Here is a 22,271-nt window from a genome sequence, read left to right on the forward strand (position 1 = left end):
ATGCACAGGAAGCAATGGAAAACCATTTGTTTATAAATCTGAAATTGAAATTAGCACAACAAAACTAACATTCGAATACAGATCAAGTTGGTATCAGAGAAAAGTCTTATTTGCTTGATTGCTTGACTTTTGTGCAAGTAGGGTTTTAATGGTTGCAAAATTGTGATTCTTACAAGGTTAAAGTTGCAGAGAGGAGAAGGGAAACTATTGGTTGCAACTCCTGATTTAATTCCCAGAGGAAGGAGAGCTAGAAGGCCAGCAAAGTTCTAATTCCGGCTGCACTTGAAACACCTCAAGTTTTGCCTTCAATTGAGATTGAGGAGGTACAAGCAGTACCAAAAATTGAGCCTGAATCCACAACCATCATGTCAGGAGCAAGAGAGACTGAAGGTCTTTCAAAAGAGGAAGCATTCAAGAAAGCTTTCTATGACTTGACTAATATGGTTAGAGTCCTCTATGAAGAGAGGAACACTAGAATGGCTGGAGAGAATTCTAAGCCTCCACATGGAGAAGGAAGCTCTGGAGACAGATGTTGGCATAGGGGGTCCTAACCCAGGCTTAGAGTTAACTGTACCAACCAACAAAACCTTACACTTCTGGCCCTTTCGGAAAGAACTTGTGTAGCCCAGGCTTTAGTCTCACCTGAAGCAGTATGGGGGGGTGCAAGAACCAGTTTTCTGCACCCAGAAACTAGTGTGATTTCTTCCAATGCCTCAGATCTTCCTTCGCGTAGATCGATATACTCTTAGGGTACATTGTTGCAACTCTATTACAACAGCCTTCAGACCTTCATGAAGGTCTATGATCCATCCTTGCAGACCTTTAACAGTCAATTTTTTGTATTTACGTACATCAGAGAGTAGTCCTAAACTAGGGTTTGCGTCTATTTAATTAGTCATAAACATCAGAGTCTTCGCGAAAGTACTTAGACATGCATTGCGTACATCATTAACACTTATTCAAGATAATCACATAACATTCAATCAATATTCCATAAAACATATCATTCATTGACAACATATGACATTAATAGAAACAAAGATAAACAGAAACGCGCAAGAATTCTTCGGAAACTGTCTTTATTGATCTTCAATTCAAGGTTACAGACTCAAAACTACCCTACGCACTCAGCTGCATGGGTCTGCACACTCAGTTTCAGAATCTACCTATGCCTCTGCGCACTCAGCTGCATAACCTTTCTTCTTCTTTATTACCTACTTCTCTCACTATCACTTCTATCCTTCTCCCTTAGACTCTCTAAGATACACCTATTTATAGCCTTTTTTCATACAATTCCATGGTTCATGGACCATGGGTGAATCTCAAAACCAACTCAAACTTTACATAAAATAAGGGGCTAAACCCCTTTGACTCCTATTCATCTACACCCTCCGCATCCACAAATCATGGAGAATTTACATTATTTACAAAAATTATACCAAAACTTGGGTTATCTTAACCCCAAAACTCACCCACGGGACCTTATCCCAACAGGACCCCAACACAAAGATCGCGACTCACCCTCAAGTCACTCTGCTAGTGCTGCGATCTTACTACGAAGATCCCCCAACTCCACCTCTACCACTATAATTTCGACAGTGCTTTATGTTGCTGCTTGTTGAAATTCCTCGACCAATTTTTCCGTGGCGAGTCCTTCTATAGACAACCTCATCGTTTGCTATTTCTGTTGTAGTCCTTTAAGCTTATCCTAAATGGTAGTCATGACTTGATAAGCCTCCTCCAACCAAGGATGCAACCTGGCCTTTAGCAAGACCTTCTTCTTCTATGCTTCCTCCACCTGTGCCAATAGTAGTTTTCCTTCCTGTAATTTAGCAAGGCGCTATGCTAGTGCTAAGGAGCGTGCAGTTGCCCTGACCTCATCATATTGACGTTGCAACTTCCTTACCTCTGTGTTCAATGTCTGTAGGTTCGAATCCATTTGCAAATTTGTCACTAGCTCCATAGCCTCCTCAAATAGTGTCGCACAGTCAGTGACTGTGGCATCTAAGGTAGCCATGCCTTCCTTTATCGCAACTTCGTGTTGCTCCCAAATGTTAGGCAGAGCTATGGGCTGCAACTTTAACTACAACTCTGTAATCTTTATGTTGAGCTCAAATGTGACTCGTCCAACCTCTACTTTAGCCTCACATACACCAGCGACTAGTTTTCTGATTTTGGCTTCTAGTTGTGCATCCTCTGGGATGTGAAGCTTAGGCACTGTCTTACATGCCTCCGCTACTGCTGACTCCAGATGTGAACTATGCACCTATAGTGCCTCTTTTTCCTTCAAAGCCTACGTCTTTTCAGCGAATAGTTGTTGATTATTGACTTTAATTTCATTGACAGCAAAGAGTGCCCACTACTCTCTGATCCTGAGCTCTTCCACGACTCCCTGTAGTAATGCATGTAGAGATTCAAGGGATAACACAGCAAGGTTCAGTCCCATGTTTGTGACTTTGTGAAGCATTTCATGTTGTTCATTTAATTCGGCGTGGACTGAACCTTTAGGCAAGGGGAAGACTCTCACATCATGCGGCCAGGCCATCTCCACGACTGTATTCTTTCCTCGTGTTAGACTGGCTTGCACGCCACTCATCTTCCCAACATCTTCTTGGATTCTGGTAGCCTGGAGCTGCAACTCTCACAGATCCTTCTGAACACCCCCCAATGTCTGCATGTATTGTTGCTTGAACTGTTGTAGCACTTTTGTGGTGGTGTCCCGAATTTTATCACCGATCTCATGGAGATCACCCTCTGTTAGTACCATGGGATTAACCCAGTTTCTATAAAATTTATGTTTCTTCCATGTTCCACCCTTCTGCTCCTTGCTATGCCTTTTCGAAATAAATGGGGTGATCCGCCCCTCATCTCCTTTGTCGCCTTGTCCTAAAAGCTCCTCTTCCTCTTTCTTTGGTGAAGTTGACTTGTCACCTTTCTGTGACCCGCGTTTTTCTTCTTCCATCGGCTCCTTAGTAGTGCGTTCTTTCTCCACACGAGCCTTTTCTACGGCTTATTTCTTTTTTGTTTTGCCAGGGTATGCGCAACCTTCTTAGCGGCCTCCTTTTGTTTCTACGCAGCAGAACTTTCCGCACTCGTGTTTGGTCCGACAACTAAGTCTGATGGGGCGCGCCACTCTGTAGGCCATTTTGATACAATCTCTTGCACCTCTGGTTCTGACACCAAATAGGGAAACTGGTGCCATTTCTGATTTGGATCCTTACACGCTTGGATATATACTCTGCCGAACTCAGCCTTGAATGTCGTGTAGGCTGACATATACGTGAACAAGGTTGGGGACAACCTCGGACATTGATTAATGGCCATGCAGAGATCCATTTCCATAAGAACACAAAAATATATTCGTCTCTGCAATCCGCACGCAGCATCCTTTGTGAATATGGAAGCGAATTGCATTGCCTCCGACAATTCTTCCTCAAACGAAGGAAATTGGCTATCCTCCAAAAATTTCCATGCAACAAGCAAAATCTACAGCAATAACCAAGCAAAGTGAAATGACTTGGTTTCATCTTGGGCCTCTCAGTAGTTTGCTAGGAACTCCTGATAGAGGTATCTTGCCCAATTAAATTGAATGCCTTTCGTGCACTGTGCAGCAAGGGAAACTACAGGCGTCGGAACTTCGTTTGCGCGACATTTTCTGATCACCTTCCTTGTTAAAATCTAGACAGCCAATTGAATTTCCTGGTCTGTGATGGAAATAATGGAATACCCTTGTGATTTCTTGAGGAGGTCATAATCCCTCTTCATCCTTTCTACCATGTCTTTCTCCCCAATCTTTTCACTAAACTCTTTATCCGGGTTCATGCCCTTATAAAGTATAAAGTGCGTATAAAGTATAAAGTGCGTATAATACTAAAGTCATGTGCGTATAAAGTATAAAGTATAAACTGCGTCCAATACTAAAGTCAAATGCAGATTTCGCGCTTCTGTCTGTGGGCCAATGAATTTCAAACCCTAATTTGTTATTATGATGATCTACCGACATCCGTGGGGTTAGCGTGCTACCTCGCCTATTTCAACCTTTTAAATTATTAAATAAAAAAAATATAAATATAAGGACTTTATTAATAGTGTTGTTTGGTGTTTCACGGTTAGATTTAAACAAGTATAAATTTAACCGTGGATATATCACTGGGAAATAAGTGTTAGTCGTGTTTTTTTGTGGGCTGTGTCAATTTTGGATAGTTAAAAAATTCCAAAAAACAATCATCTATCTATATTATTAAATATGGAAATTTAAATGTATGTTTTATCTATCAAATTAAAATTCATCAAAACTTGACAACTTTGGTTGGTAATTTGGTAAATAATAGCCCTCAAATATCAATTTATCAGATTCAGTGGTTTCTATTCACAAATGTAAGGTGACTCATTACTCTTATTCAAGGAAAACCACGCTACCTGTTGGTGGTTCATAGGGAGCAAGCTCATCACTGTTATTCAAGGAAAATCACGCCACCTGGAATTACCTGTTGGCAATCCATAAGCGACAGACTTTCACTCCAACCAACGGATACCTTGTTTCCTTACTTCTGAGGAAGATAAGCTCTTAGCCGAGCAAAATAAATTTTAAAACATATTCCAAGCCTATAAGCACTCTACACTTTTTTTAATGTGGTTCATGGTCCCAGAGATCAATGAATGCTACATCCACAGAATATTTGTGCCAGATAGATCTACTCGAAAAAATAACTTCCTAAAATGTCAAGAAAATTAAGAATGAGAATTTAGAATTGAACCCATCACCTCTAAATAACAAAGATGCTTTTAACTAGAGAATTAAATCAACTAAACTAACCCCAAAAACTATAAACATTCTACACTTATAAGGAAAAGATTATATATATATATATATATATATATATAATTTAAAATTAAACACAATTACATTGATGGAAATCTCAATTTTATATCTATTTAAAAATTCTAACTAAACTTTCATTAAAATTAGAAAAACCATAGCATGAAGATGTGGTCGCCCTTACTTTCATTCTAAATTTTGTTCCTAACTGTTTTTTTAAACTTTGGCTTGGTTTATTTTAGAATAAAATTTTTAGAATTTTTTTTTTTTTAAATTATAGATAATTTTAGATTTAATAAAGTTTTTAGAATTTTTATTTTTTTAAAATTATAGATAATTTTAGATTTAATAAAGTTTTTAGAATTTTTATTTATAGATAATTTTAGATTTAATAAATTTTCATTATATATTAATTTAATAAATGAAACCAAAATTTTTATACTATTTTTTGAATTCAAAATTTATATGGTGTATTTGTGACACCTACTCCTATCCTAATATTACAAATTCTCAATATTAAATAAATTATATAACACAATAATATTTGATGATATATATTTGGATGACTATAGACATTTATCATATATCAACCCTGACTCTTTGATACTTACATGGGACACGGTACGGCACCTATCCCTTCCCGAGAGGTTCACAACTCCAAAGGTCGTGCCAGCTACTAAGTAATGCACCCACCCGTGACACACGAAAAAACAAAAAGCTTATCTATGGAAGACTGCCACGTGTACGCCAAGACATACTCAACACACGTACTTCTCTACTGCTCATTTGTCTCTAGCACAGTGTCACGTGTACAAAATAGTGTGCAGGCCTCTACTTCCATGCGGAAGTTCTCGATGCCACGTGTGAATACGTGACATATTTCTCTGACCAAACTCCCCCATTGCCAACAACTCTACCTGCCCCAATTCCGGATTCGACCCCTGAACCTCGAGGTCTGTTCCGCTATTTTATGCGGTGAATCAAATAATATTCTATGCTATTATGAATATTTGTAAACGACCGGTCAGAGATATAGAAATAGTCTATAACGCGATTTTTTGAAAGCTATTTCGGTCGGTTTTCCCGGTTGAAATCCGGTAGGAATTTATTGGAATCGCAAGTTTGATAGCTAGTTTCTGCACAATGAAAGCGTCCCAGGGGTTTTCGAGGGTGATGAATCCAAATATGCAGTTAAAAAATCATTTTAACTGCAACAAATCAAGATTTAACCTCAATTTCTTCCGCCGGATTCCGTCACCGGAATCTCCAAAAAGTCGCATTATAGACAACTCCAGAGATATAAGCTTTTCGAACTTCGAATGCAAGATTCCATTCAAAATCTGAAACTAAAACACTAAATTTCCATACCAAATATGAAGCTATACATTAATATTGATAGAAATGGATATTATTAATACATCACACTTATAATAGAAATTTTTGGCACATGTGTTTTGAATAAGTGTGGTTGTAGAGACATAATTTCAACTAATAGCTATATTTGAACAATAATATTTAAATTATGATATTAATTTATTAATATATTAAAAACAAATATTATTCGGTGACGGCTATATTAAACGGTTAGTTTTTGGAAAAAATATTTAAATAATGATATTATTTCATTAATTTAGTAAAAATATTAAAAATTAATTTATTAAAACCAAATATTACTAGTTTTCGAAAAATAGTTCTCTAAAAATAATATTTAAATAATGATATTAGTTTATTAATTTATTCAAAATATTAATATGTAACCGTTTTATTAAACAGCAAGTTTTTGAAAAATAATATTTAAATTAATTTAGTGAAACCAAATAATTTTTTTTTTCTGAATAAGACTAATTCTATTAAGAAAAGAAATATGGTACAATCAGAGCTTTCAGAGAAGCGAAGCTAAAGAGCAAGGGAGCCGGAAATGATATGATATCAACCTCGGTCCCAAAGAGCAACCACGGCATAAGCAAAAGATGACAGAGAGGACAGAAGGAACGAGCTGGTCTAGGGAGTCTACCCAGCATGGGCAGAATCTTCCAATCTACCTTTTTTACCTTTCTTTTTACTGACTTTGACCCAACCATTTTGATCTGGCTGGACCAAAACTACTTGCAGATTGTTCTGTGCTAAAGGAGGAGACTCCTTGTCTGAATCAGAAGGCGAAGACTCATGTGAACGTTTCTGCGATAACAGAGGCGCAGAATGATCCTCGGCGAAGGGCTGAGGGCGCGTCCTTCGGTTGCTCCAAATTCTCCTCTTCCACTTCAATGTCCTCCTCATCAGAGCTAGAGGACTCTATGTCATCCATAGGGGGTATATCACAAGGTTTCCAACTCTTGGATTTGGATTTGCGAGTGATATTCTTCTTTTTGTCAAAGAACGATGCACATGAGTTCTGGAGATGCCCCGTCTGATGGCAATGGCGACACCTGAAGGCTGTGTTCTCATAGTCCAAAGTTTGCGTCCAATGGAAGTCCCCGACTTTGAGGATGATCTGATCTGGCAACCCTTTACTAATGTCTATTTCTGCACAAATTCTGCCAAAGGTATATATTCCTTTCTCCGCCCTTGAGGTATCTGTAGCCAGGTGGCGCCCTAGGGTGTCCCCGATTCCTTGAAAGACAGCAAAATGCCATAGATGCGCAGGGAGATTTGGAAGCCTGACCCAGATAGGAAGCTTGGTGATGACTGCAGTGGAGGGGTCAAAGTCTGGAAACCAGGGGGAGAGGAAGAGTCCAGCTGATCCCCAGAACCAGGGGCCTCCCGTTAAGGCTTTCTGGTAATCTTCGTTGAAGGCGAAGGCTACAATAAAGAAGCCTTTCGAGCAGAGGAAGACTTTGCAGTTGTTGGTCCAATTGGAATGGATCCACTGGTATAGATCAGCCGTGCGGGGCCATAGGCCATTAAATCTGCAAATGAGGGCTGTTTCTGCAAATGTCTGGTATTGATCATCCAGAGATGGATGAGAGATTTCAATGGCAGGGGTTTCCTCCATTTTGTCCACCAGGAAAGGTTTGGGAGCCTCGGCAGATTGGGCAGACTTCTTGGCAGGTTGTGCATGTACTGCATCTTTGTAGGAAAAATCTTTGGAGGTAGAGGATTGCCCAACTGCACCTCCCCTTAGTCGAAGTGATAGGATCACTGTGGCATTTCTTTCAATATTATAAAAAGAAAGAGGCAGATTGTTATCAAGCTGCTTACCTGCAAAGAGGAGCCGCAGAAGGGAGGAAGGGATCCCCAACCTCTGTTCGAGTATCTTTAAGAGATGGCGCACTGTGAAAGACGGTTGGACCCCAAGGAGCAGGGTTTTGCCTGTCAGAAGAGTTATTTGAATCTGAAAATTCGCTTGCTGGAGATGAATAGGATCTCGGCTGCCTGAATGAGGAGTCGAGGTTGAAACAGTGAGATTGGGGGACTGCAGAGCCAGCTCCAGATCCTGGCAATACTGCTGCTGCATGTGGAAGAGTGCGGAAGTTGCCAGGGGTATTTCGTCAAACACTTGCCGCGCATAGGGAGGGGATTTCTCCTCTGCAAGCAAATCCTGCCTTTCAAATCCCGGACAGAACGCACGCTTTTTGCACAGCGATGAGGAGGTAAAGCGTTCAAGTCTCGCCCACACCCTCTTCCTGTCGTCGTTCCACTTCAACCTGGCCTGCCGATGCACCCCATCGTCCACCCAGATCTTCAAGTGGAGGTGCGGCAGATTCCTATAGCGCCCATGATTAAAGATCATGCTCCCCGGTTGCAACCCTTCGCTTCTCAGAGCCCTCGCGCCCACCCTCCACAGGCAGTACAGCTCCTCGTCTTCCAAAGCCCCCATTGTCTCCACATGCCGGACCGGCGTCACTATGAAGCCCGCCCTCGCTTTGGCGTCCATGGAGCACTGAACATACGGCTGGTCTTCGCTGAATTCGGCCAGCACACATTCCCCCGCGAGAACCGAACCCTCGACGCCAGGGAACTGAAGGGCATCGCCATGGCAGGAAATGCAGGAGCCCGGCTCTATTTTCTCGGGACCCTCCCTGTCTTCGCCGTAGAAAACGTGTATAACGAAGCCGGCCCTGGGTTTCGAGCCCTTGACCTTGAGGTGATAGTCGCGGATCCCTCTTGCCTGCTCGATGTGGTTGATGACTTCCCTGAAGAAGCCGATGACCGTCTCCTTCGGCGTGGTTTCCATGAAGTCACAGAAGGTGCGCCCTATCTTCATTCTTCAATTCCTGCTTGTTACCGTCAATCAAAAGAAATAGGTATTACACAACACAATTAGTGAAACCAAATATTACTAGTTTTTGAAAAATAATATTTAAATTGTGATATTAGTTTATTACTTTATTAAAAACAAATATTAATAAGTAACCGCTATATTAAACCGCTAGTTTTTGAGAAATAATATTTAAATTAATTTAAAAAAAAAAAATCAAACTTTAAAAGAGGGTAGTAAAAAATTATAAAAATGAGTCAAGACCCTAATCTAGACAATTTGATAAATAATTAATGGAAATAAAATAAACTAAATTAAAAACAATTAATAGAAAAATAAATAAAATAAAACAAAATTATACATAAGTCATATATATATATATATATATATATATATATATCCAAAGAAAAGTAATCAATAAATAAAACAGGGTCAACAATAAAATGTGGGGCTCTGGCCCATTAAACAAATAACAAAAATACTAAAATGGGTTAAGAACGAATAGGAAGATAAAATACATAAAAACACACAAAGGATAAAAAAAATAAACTCCAACGAAGAATAAATCAACAACAAATACTATAGAAATGATGTCAATACCTACATAGATAAACAAACAAACAAAATAAATCCCAAAAAGAAGCCTAAAAAACTAGGAGGACAGGATAGAGACCGAACTTTTACTAATATTGCAACCATCATTTCTATTCAAATTATTGGGTCTTTTTTCAATTTCTAGGGCCTCCCTCAATTTACGATGTTGCAAATGACTAACCCTAGCAACGAGTTGGGCCTCCTCAATACAAATGTGTTGCTTGGATGTATCTGCATGCTCCACCAAAGTAGAGGAGCGAGTCCTTCCATGCTTGATGTCAGCAGCATGCTTATGAATCCTTTGATTAATCGAGTCACCAGTCTCACCAATGTAGGGAGTCCCACAAGAGCATGGGATAACGTAAACACCCTTCATACTCTTGGGATCCACTAGGTATTTTAAAAATCTAAGGGAGCTCTAGATGGTATTTAAAGGCCTAAAGGTTGAAGCCATCTTATGCTTCCTTAGGATCCTCGCAATCTTGTCAGTGGCCCCTTGGATAAAAGGAAGATGAACACCAGAAAATCGATTCTTGGTATCTTTCTTAGCACTAAAACTTTTTTTAGCTCTGAGGAAAGCCTTAGTACATTATTGTCCACTATACCTTTAAATACCATCCGGAGCTCCCTTAGATCTGTTAAATACCGAGTGGATCCCAATAATATGAAGGTCGTTTACGTTATCCCATGCTCTTGTGAAACTCCCTACATTGATGAGACTGGTCGCTCGATTAACCAAAGGATTCGTGAGCATGTTGCTAACATCAAGCATGGAAGGACCCGCTCCTCTGCTTTGGCAGAGCATGCAAATAAATCTAAGCATCACATATGTATTGAGGAGGCCCAACTTGTTGCTAGGGTTAGTCATTTCCATCATCGTAAATTGAGGGAGGCTCTAGAAATTGGAAAAAGACTCAATAATTTGACTAGAGATGATGGTTGAAATATTAGTAGAAGTTGGGTCCCTGTCGTGTCCTCCTAGTTTTTTAGGCTTCTTTTTGGGATTTATTTTGTTGGTTTGTTTATCTATGTAGGTATTGGCGTCATTTTTATAGTATTTGTTGTTTATTTATTCTTCATTGGAGTTTATTTTCTTGATCCTTCTTGTTTTATTTTATGTATTTTATCATCCTATTTGTTCTTAACTCCTTTTAGTATTTTTGTTATTTGTTTAATGGGCCCAAGCCCCGCGTACTTTATATATTCTTCACATATATTCTTCGGTGAAAGAGTTCTGAGGCTCGGTGAAAGAGTTAAAAACGTACTCTATATATTCTTCGGTCTGTGGGTTGCGGTGGGCACGGGCAATCTGCAGTCAGGTTTGTTGATATCAGGTGCACACATTCCTTATCTTTTTCTTTTTCTAATACATATTTGCTCATATAATTTCAAGTATGAATATTTCACCATAGTTACCAGAGATTACCAAGGGTAGACCTAGCACAGTTACTCTACAAGGCCTTTATGAGTATATAGAGTCTTTAAAGAAACATAGAGAAGAAAGAGAAGCCAAGTTACAAAAAGAGTTAGAAGCCATGCTGGAAAATAAATTTGCATCTCTTGAAGGCACGATCCAAAAACAAATAGAAAATAAAATAGAACTACTGGAGAATAAAATGGAGGCAATGGAGACTAGATTTCTAGTTATAGAAAAACAAAACCAAGATACTAACCAACCATCCCAGCAAGGAGATGTTGATACTTTAGAGAATCTTAAAATGAAATACATAATTAAAGAACTAGAAGAAAAAGTTAATAGCCGCCTCAAGTTAGATATCAAACCAATTAAAGCTGAAATGAAAAAATTAATATAATTAGACCATGAACGTAACAAAAGGGCCTTGAACCTTATAATCTTTGGTTTAAAAGAGGAAGTAGATGAGGATACTTTAGCCTTAGCCTAGACAGAATTACATAATAGATTACAAATTGAAACAGTGTGTCTCACAGAAGCAACAAGGTTGGGGAAATTAACCGAGAATAAAGGAAGACTAATCCGCATAAAGGTGATCTCCACTGATCATAAGTACGACGTACTTAGTAAAACCTCAAGTCTAAAAGGAACAAGAATATTCATAAATGAAGATCTCATTCCAGAAGATCAAGCAGAATTAAGAAATGAGGTTCAAAAGGTAAAAGAAGCTAGAAAGGAAGGAAAATGGGCAATAATCAGAAATAGAAAAGCCTTTATTCGAGATAGAAACCAAAAAGATAGTAATCAATAGCAATTAAACATGCTCTGGATCCTTTGTTGGAATTGTCGGGGCTTCCCATGGAACAAAGGCCCCAAGCTAAGTTGGATTTCAAATGATGTTGATATTATTTTTCTTGTTGAAACTTGGGAGCACGAAGAATCTAAGGTCCCTAACATAGATGGCTTTACGCTATGGTCTACCTAGAACAAGCGATCCTCCCGTAGAGGCATTGGGGGAATAGCTTGTTACATTAAGAAGAACATCTCCCCCCATGCTAGGATTTATAAAAACGACCCTCACAACCAATATAGTTGGATAGAAAGCAGAGACATTAATAATAAAAAGTCATACATAGCAATATGTTATTTCCCCCCATCAATTCTAACTTCTATAAGAAGAAGAATCTAGATAAAACTAACCCTTACAATGGTTTAGAGAATGATATTTCTAGCTTAAGGAATGATGGTAATATCCTTTTAATAGGTGACATTAATGCTCAAACTTCAAACAACCAAGCTATTATTCTAAGCAATCATTCCAACCCTAATCCTCTTTGGTTAGACGAAGACCCTACTCTGTCTAGTAGGTACAAAAGGAGCTCTAAAGACCTCAAGGAAAATTTGTTTGGGTCGGAGCTAGTCAAGCTTTGTAGTGCTCAGGATCTCATAATTTGCAACGGTCTAAAAAAGTGGCCCAATTCCAGCAAGATGACTTGCATCCATGGACTTGGTAGCAACGTAGTAGACTACATTATTTCCGATCTCCCATTATACAACGAAATAATAAATTTTGACATCTTAAACGACCACGAACCTAACTCTAATCATAGGCCTTTACTTATAACTCTCAATTTTGTCATGGATAGAGTTCCCACAGAAAATAATACTTACAGCCAAAAAAACTTAATATTTGATAGAAATAAAAATGATCTCTTTCTAGATGAATTAAAAACTAATTTGCTTCCTTTATCTAGTATAGACAACATAGAAGACCTCTACATAATTTTACTACAACCCTCTCATATTCTATTAACAAGTTTTCAATTGAAGTTTCAAATAATAAAAGAAATAGCAAAACCAATCCATGGAAAGACAAAGATTGTAAAAGTGCGAGGAGAGAAATTAAGGAAGCTGTGGATGAATCTCTTAAAATGGACAAGATAAAAATATACAAAGTCCTAACTAAAAGGAAAAAGAGGCAGTACATTCGTCAAAGATAGGAGAATCTCTCACACATCTCTAAGGTAGCTCCTAAGAAATTTTGGAGGAAGATTCTGACTAGGAAGACTAAAGATAATAATAAAATTTCTCTTCATGATTTGAATTCCTATCTTAAAAAGCTTTATGAATCTCCAAATGTCATGGATAATTTGGAAACCTTGCTTACAACGAAAGAAGTTTTATCTTTAGAAGACATTAAGTTTGGGGTTAATCGCCTTGCTAATGGGAAAGCTAAGGACATTGAAGGTTACCAGGCGAAAATCTTAAAAATTGGAGGTCCTATCCTCATCCCCCACATTCACAAGCTTTTCAATCAAGCAGTCAAGCAAGGGTTCCCTAAACCTTGGACTGAGAGCCTCATTATCCCTATTTTTAAAAGTGGGGATACAAATAACCCCTCTAATTATCGGACAATTATGATTAGCTCTCTCTTAGCCAAGTTATATGGCAGTATTTTGGAAAAGAAGTTAAGCATATGGCTTGAAAGTGAAGGTAAGCGGGCTAAAGGCCAAGCAGGTTTCAAAAGGCATCACTCAAAAACAGACCACCTCGTTACGCTTAGGATAATTGTGGAGGAATTTCGTAATGATAAATCCAATTTATTTTGTTGCTTTGTGGACTTTACAAAGGCTTTCAATACGGTTCCTAGATACAACCTTTGGAATAGATTAGAAGAGCTAAAGGTTCCTCTCGAGTTAAGAGCTGCCACTATAAGGTTATACGAGAATGTAATTGCCAAGCTAAAGAGCAATGAGGGGTGGTCGAAAGATATTAAGTGTAACATTGGAGTTAAACAAGGTTGCCCCCACTCCCCTACCCTATTTAGCATTTACATCGATAAGCTTGAAGGCTACTTAGAGGAAGTAGGACGTGATGGCACGATCTTAGCTAGGATAGTTGTCATCCTTCTTCTCCATGCTGACGATATTGTTCTTTTGGCAAGGTGCCCATCTGATCTTGATAAGCAACTCAGGCTTCTTAAGGATTTCTGGTCTACCATGGGTATGACTATTGACACTGACAAAACAAAAGTTATGATTATCAAATCCAAGGACACTTACGCTAATTTTATGTATGACAATAATAACTTGGAGGAAGTGTATTCTTACAAGTACCTAGTAATTGATATTCATCACAAGCTCAACTGGAACCATAGCATTGAGAAAAGGATTAATGGGGGGTGGAAAGCTTATTTTGGTCACGAAAATAATTGTAAAATAACAAGCCTCGTAATGTGGGATAAAAATAAGTTCCTCTTTGAAACTTTAGTCACTCCTGTTATCTTATATGGCTATGAGGTTTGGGGTTGCAGCATCTCCAGAGAATCATGGAGAAAGATTGAGCAAATCCAGAAGCGTTTTATAACTTATAACCTGAAAATTAAAAGTAATACACCCTATCTTATTCTCCTTATAGAAGCAGGTCTTTCCCCTATTGAGAGCGTAGCTATTATTAGGTTTCTGTTGTATAAGCACAAACTCAATAACATAAACGATCATTGACTTTCTAAGCTAGCTTTAAATTCCAGCCAAAACCACCTAAGGCTCAATCGGGGGTGGCATAAAGACACAAGGGCCTGGTTAAACTATTGGGAGATCAACGAGAATGATGCATTGCAAGACATAAATAACATTAAAGATATTGTTATTTCTAAGTTCAAAGAAAAAATGTGGTGTGAGAAAGATTTAGCGGCTAAAAGAAAATTAAGTTATTATAAGAAGGTCATCAACCCTACCCTAGAAGATCAAAAATATCTCTCTATTTTAACTAGCTCAAAGAAGAAAATTAATATAGAAAAGATTAGAACGAATTCTCATGAGCTCCATAGTGAAACAGGTCGTTGGGTAGTTCTTAAAACGCCATGGATGGAAAGGATCTGCCATATATGTGAGAATAGGAACATCGAGGATGAAAACCACTTCCTCTTAGAGTGCCCCGCATACAACCACATTAGATCTCAGTTTCACAATCTTTGCTACAATACTGACCTTCCTAGCCTTTTACAATGTCAAAATTATAGTGAGCTCAGAAGGCTTCTCTCCAAGTTTTTTGAGCATAGGAATAAAATCTTAAATCAAATTAAATAATTTGCTTTTAGGTCCAATAGACCAATGTTTGGTCTCAGGGGACGTTACCATGTATATATATATATATATTTGTTTTTTTTTATTAATTATTTTTAATTTAGTTTATTTTATTTCCATTAATTATTTATCAAATGATATTGTATAGATTAGAGTCTTGACTCATTTTTATAATTTTTTACTACCATCCTTTAAAGTTTGCTTTTTATATTTTTTATATATTTTTTAATAAATTAATTTAAATATTATTTCTCAAAAACTAGCTATTTAATATAGTGATTACTTATTAATATTTGTTTTTAATAAAGTAATATACTAATATCACAATTTAAATATTATTTTTCAAAATCTAGTAATATTTGCTTTTAATAAATTAATTTAAATATTATTTTTCAAAAACTAGTCATTTAATATAGCCGTTACATATTAATATTTTAATAAATTAATTAACTAATATCATTATTTAAATATTATTTTTCGAAAACTAGTAATATTTGGTTTTAATAAATTAATTTAAATATTATTTTTCAAAAACCAGTTCAATATATAACAGTTTCCTATTAATATTTTTAATAAATTAATGAAATAATATCATTATTTAAATATATTTTTTTTCAAAAACTAGCCCTTTAATATAGCCATTACGAATAATATTTGTTTTTAATATATTAATAAATTAATATCATAATTTAAATATTATTGTTCAAATATAGCCGTTACTTGAAATTATGTCTCTACATTGCTCTCTATTTAAGCCTTTGCCATGGTCTACTTGATGATGAACCACACTTGTTGGTTTGAAAGGCCTCGGCCAAAAATTTCACTTATGTGATTTATACCAAAAGACTTTGTTTAATTCATTATGGATCACAAAAGCTTGAATACAAAAACATCACACATATTTATTATATTTCCCAAAAGTTATATAACTCCGTGATTTCTAACATATCGTTGTTGGATTTTGGATAAACTTAGTCAAAAGGTATGACAAAAACATAATAAAGATTGCGTAAATTATATAGCTAAAACTGATTCAGATTCGAGATAAAGTTAATATAAAAAATAAGATTAAAAAAAAAAAGGTCAAAACTTAGTTAGAGTACAACTTTCAAATTTTGTAAAATTTTTATTTTATTTGAAAATGTATATGATATATTGTTATAAATTTAGCTATCAAATGCAATAGGCATACATATATGCGTTTTTAACTATATATGGATTCAACATCATGAAAATTTCTAGGATACTAGAATTATGAGAGTTCACCATTCAAACATGTAATTCTAAAACATTCTTGTTGGGTTTTGTCAAATTTGACAAGAAAATATGCCAAAAAACTTCAAAACTTATTATATAGATAAACTAGATTCTTTTCTAAATATTTTATAGAGCCCCCAGTCTTACTTATAGACAAAATAATCTTTTTCACATAATCGACTATATAATTTCAAGCAAGAATGTGATTTTTTTGTTGCTTAAAATACATTTTTGAATTCTATAAATTAAACACCTTAAACACAAGTTTTTAAAAATATCTATGAGATTTTAGTTAAAATTAACCTAAAAAGATATAATGAAAAAAAACTATTTGGCCTATAAATTAAACTACATTTTTTATAAATTATTCTTATAAGTAATATTAATTTATTTAAAAATCTCCATTCACTATTACTTTTATTAAATATATAATAAACGCTTAATTTTAAAATAATAGTAATTTATTTAAAACACTTATTTTTTTATTTTTAAACCAAAAACAATAATTAAGAAAATAGTCATTTTAATAAATCATTATTATTGAAGATTAATACAATTAAAAATATTTTTTAATTTTTAATAATAACCATTATTACCTCCACTAAAACTGTAGAATTTATCTCATGATCATATATTAAAATTAACAATATTAAAATCAAGTAGATTTTAATATGTTAATCAGCCATAGTTTATCTGTTGGATGTTTTGGAGGGTTTTTCAACATATTTTCTAGTTTAAACTATCTAAAATCATTCATAAATTTTCTTGGAATCACAAATTTGAGTTGTAAACTCTCCACAATGTAAGTGCCAGAGAGGTTTTTGAGAGTGGTTAATCCATATATAAAATCAAACACTCATTTTAAATAACAAAAATTAAGATTTGATAAAAAAAAAGATTTAGCCAAATTCCAACCAAAACTCCAAAACATAAATATTTAAACAAAATATATTAATCATCCCATATTGCAATCAAATACATTTAATATTATTAAAATAATAAAATTATAGATTTAATAATGTTATATGAGTTTTTACTTATGGAGTGAGAAATAGTGATGATAATTATGATTGTGATTAAATATATTTTTTAATTAAAATAATTAATATAAATTGATGATTTGCTTTTTATTAATATATTATTATTAGTAGAGTTTTTTTTTTTTTCCAAGGAAAAAAGCGAACTTTTTTATAAGAAGTAAAAAAGTTACAAGCAGATGAGTTAACATTCTGAAATGATCTGCCTATAAAAGGCCAGCCTCCTCTAATGAGGATCATCAACACCCCTACACCGTGCTGCTAAAAAATAAACACATACTCTCGGCCTGGACAGCCGCACCCAGAAGGAAAAACATGAACAGAAATCCGAAATCCAGCTGGGCCTCCTTTCTAGAGGAAAACGACCCAGCTGATCCCATACCGATATATAATAGCCACAGTCCGCTCTAAAAACCAGAGCATCATAGTATATAAAAAAGTGAACAGTAACCCATAGTAAAAACCATATGCCACCAGATATCCTATGACGAGACAGATCCTATAGTGCATATAGAAAAAAAAGTAAAACACTATGAATATGGAGGGTGATCCGACACACGGATCTGATCCTGGATCTGTTCGGTTATTCTCCACGAGCCCACAGCTTGTTGAAGACCTGCTTTAGAAAGCCCATCTGCAACCTCATTGAATTCCCTGTATATCTGTTCAATGGAAAAAACATTAAACTGCTGCTTTAAGGATTGAATTTCTTCTAAAAGAGGCATCAACATATAGTTCTGACATCTGAATTTTCCAATAACCTAGTTTACAACATTCATAGAGTCTCCATAAATCTGAACAGTGAGGATATTTTTTTGGATGAGCCAACAGAGCAGTAGTTTTAAAGCAGAGAGCTCAGCGAAATTATTTGAGCCCATTCCAATTCCTACCGAAGCCTTGAGAGAGTGTGAGTTACTAATGTGAATGCATATCCCAGCACCCGTGTTATTGTTTTGTGCGGCACCGTCAAAAAAAGCCCACGGTATCCCATCCCGAATGCTGGGTTCTTTCCTCTGGTTATGATTGGCATGTTCCTCGTCCAAAGGAATGCTGTCGAGAATAGCGGTACTTTGAATGGCCACAGCTGCCATAGGAGTCAACTTTTCTCTGAAAATGCTGCGATTCCTTGCAAGCCAAACACCCCAGCAGATGATGGGGGGCAAATTTCTCAGATTCCTCCCCTGAAAATGGTTCCACCAGTATTCCCAAGCTGCAGTCATACTGACCCCTTCCCATCTTAATTTTACATTTAGGAGCCTTTCCGCTTCTATCCAAACCTGTTTTGTGAACGGACATGAAAGGAAAAGATGAGAAATGGTTTCATCATCCGCAAAACACAAAGGGCATCTTCCAGGGCCCTGTTTAAAGCGAGCTTGTAGAACTTCCCAGGTAGGAATCTTATGGTTTAAGGCACACCAGAAAAAAATTCTAGATTTTTTAGGGCATTTTAATTTAAACAATGGTTTTGACCACCAAACAGGAGGATTCCAACCTTTATTCTTCATCAAGAAGTTATATCCAGCCTTTGGAGAATATTGCTCTGTTTCAGCATGTACCCAAACTAGAGAATCTGGCCTATCCTTTAATCTAACATTTGATCTTCTCAACTCCTGAATAAAGCGCTGCCAATCATTCCTCCAGGTGAAATTTAGCCCTATCTCATCTCCAGACTTCCAAGCCTGTCCCCAAATAGATGACTGTTCCGTACTTGCAATCTGACTTAAACTCCTTATACCAATGTCATCCAAATGAGTGAGCATTCCTGGGGGGAGGGCAAAACCTTCGCTGCATCCAACCCACGGGTCTTTGCCAATCCTCAAGCTTTCTCCATTTCCAACCCGCCATGCCAGCCCTTGTTCAATTACCTTAAAAGCCTCCGAAGTGGCTTTCCAGATGACTGAGCAGTTTCTCCCTTTCTTATTTGGCCTTCTTATCCAATCTTCAAGCGGTGTGGGGTCAATGTATTTCCTTTTTACCACCTTAGTCCAAAGATTCTCCATAGAAATGATTCTCCATCCTGATTTAGCTGCTAATGCCTGACTAAAATCGATTGGACTTTTCAGCCCCCATCCTCCCCAGTCTTTTGGCCTTGCGATCTTATCCCACGCCACCCAAGGGAGTACAGACTCCTCCTTGGACCCTGACCATAGAAATCTGCTGCATAGCTGTTTTATTTTGTGGAGGATTCCTTTGGGTATCCATGTCAAGGCTGCCCAGAAAACTGGAATAGCCTGCAGCACTGAATTCACCAAGGTAAGCCTTCCTGCCCTAGACAGCCACTTGAAGCTCCAATGGGCTATCTTTTGTTCAATCTTTGCTACTAACCAATTCCAGTCCTGCTTCCTGTAAGAGGTTGGCTTGAGCCAAAACCCAAGATATTTAAAGGGCTGCTCCATATTACATGTTCCAAAGGGCAGGTGGGCAGCAATTGAAAGCTCCTCTTGCCTACTAAAGCCCTCAAAGATTAGTTGAGACTTTCTATCGTTTAATTTAAGCCCTGTAGCTTTCAAGAACTGATCAAGAATAGTATTTATTTCTAATATTTCAGATATATTCCCATTTGAAAACAACAGAATGTCATCAACAAAAAGCAGATGGGTAATGAACAGGTTAACAGCAACTTCCAAACCTTTGATCAAACCTGAACTTTTTGCCTTCGAGATAAGCCTGCTTAAACCTTCTGCAGCAAGAAGGAAGAGCAGGGGGGAGAGCGGACACCCTTGGCGAAGTCCTCTTTGACTCTTGAAAAATTGAGAAGCAGCTCCATTTATCAGGACAGCAAAATTTACATTTGAGATGCATCCCATAATCCATCTTATGAAGCCCACCTGGAAGCCAAGATGAGTCAAGAGCATCTTGAGATATGTCCAGCTGACCCTATCATAAGCTTTGGATAGGTCTATTTTGAGCACTGCCCCTTTCTTGTTTGCCTGCCTGAGACTGTGTATGGTTTCTTGTGCTACCCCGATGGCTTCATGAATCTGCCGCCCATTCAGGAAACCAAATTGTTCCTTTGAAATATAGCAAGATAAAATGGGTTTCAGACGTACCGCAATGATCTTTGCTATAATCTTGTAAATGGTATTGCACAGAGAAATAGGCCTGAAGTCTTCGAAGGATTCAGGATCTTCTTTTTTTGGAATAAGGGCAATGAAAGTTGCATTAAAAGGTCCAAAGATTTCACCTTTTATTCTAGACTCCTCCACCACTTCAGTAAGTTCTGACCCAATGGACTCAAAAAAGTGAGTGAAGAGTTCTATGGTCCAACCGTCAGGTCCTGGGCTTTTGTCTTTTGCCATGGACTTTATAACACTCTCAACCTCCTCTTTTGTCACTTCTCTAAAGAGGTCTTCAGCCTCCTCCTCCTCCACAAACCGAGGGAAAGCCTGTGCAGTTCTGATGATTTCAGGTAAATTAATACCCCCTGGATCAGAAAAAAGGGCCTGAAAGTGGTTCTTCCCCATAGCAGACAGATCTTCAAACGTGGAGGCCTCCCTGCCTTCCGAGTCCCTCAACTTCCAAATAGTGTTTGCATTCCTCCTCCCTTTTGCATAATTGTGAAATTTTTTTGTATTTTCATCCCCTGCTTTCAGCCAGATAGCTCTGCTTTTCAATCTCCACTCTTCTTCTTTGTCCAATAAAATCTTCGCCCTTTTCTTTTCTAACTCCAGGATTTTCTCTTTTGAATCCATCGATGCATAGGCATCAGACTCTGGATCTTCAAGGACCCTCAGAGAGTCATCAATGCTTGCTAAGTCTTCAGTTTGTTTTTTCCTTCTATCTGAAGCCCATTCAATGGTTGCTTTCTTGAGTCTTTTTAAGTTTTCCATGAATCGCCCAGCTTTGTTCCCCACATACTCAGACCCCGGATGACTCTAGGTTTCATTGAATAGCTTTATGAAAGAGTCTTCCTGTAGCCATTGAGCATTGAATTTGAAAGGCGCGGCCGGCTTAGGAGGAGGCTTTGAGAAATCAAGGAGAATGGGAAAATGATCTGAGTTCCCACCTTCCCCAACCCACTGCCTGAACAGCGGAACCAGGGACGCCAACCTTTCGCTGATGAGAAACCTATCCAACCTTTTAGCAATTCTATGCTCCCCAGTCCTTCTGTTCCTCTAGGTTGGTTTGGCTTTTATAATGTTTACATCAATCAGCTGATGAGACAAAAGAGCATTTGAGAAGAAATCAGTCAGGGGATCCTCCCTTGCAAGAGGTCCCCAGGCTTCAGATGTCCCCATAGAGAAGTTAAGATCTCCTCCTATGATGAGATTCTTGTCATTCACCAGACTTTTTGAGAGGAACTCATTCCAGAAAATAGCCCTTCCCTGACACGGCCCGTAGACATTTACAATTGTCAAAGGGATATCAAAATCAGGTGACACAACCTCCATTCCCAACACATTCGGTAGTCCCCATGAGGTTAACACTTTCAACTTTCCTTTTTTAAAACCTGTAGCTATACCTCCCGAGTGTCCTGAGGCATCCACAGCCATGAAAACCCATCCCGGGAAAAGGGAACAGAGAGATGCTTCAATTTCCATACTTTTGCCTAAAGTCTCCTGAAGGAAAACTATGTCTGGGTTACAACGAGAGATGAGTTCTTTAAGAGCTAGTTTTTTAGGTTTACTAGCTAAACCCCTACAATTCCATGAGAGACAGATCATTTGATAACCGTCTCAGGGGGTTTTGCTGCTCTAAGCGCCCCAGTAATTGTCATCTGCTTCCCATCAGCAACATCAAAAATTGCTTTTGCTTGTGTTTTTGATAACATTGATTTTCTCCCTCTACTCTTCTTAGAATAGCATTTAGGGGTCTCAATCCCTAAACCTCCTACCGGATCCATAATCTCTTTCGGGACAACCGGCTT

The sequence above is a fragment of the Pinus tabuliformis genome, chromosome 8, assembly GCF_031772625.1.
Source record: "Pinus tabuliformis cultivar Carrire ecotype Pingquan chromosome 8, CPIR1, whole genome shotgun sequence".
Taxonomy (NCBI): Eukaryota; Viridiplantae; Streptophyta; class Pinopsida; order Pinales; family Pinaceae; genus Pinus; species Pinus tabuliformis.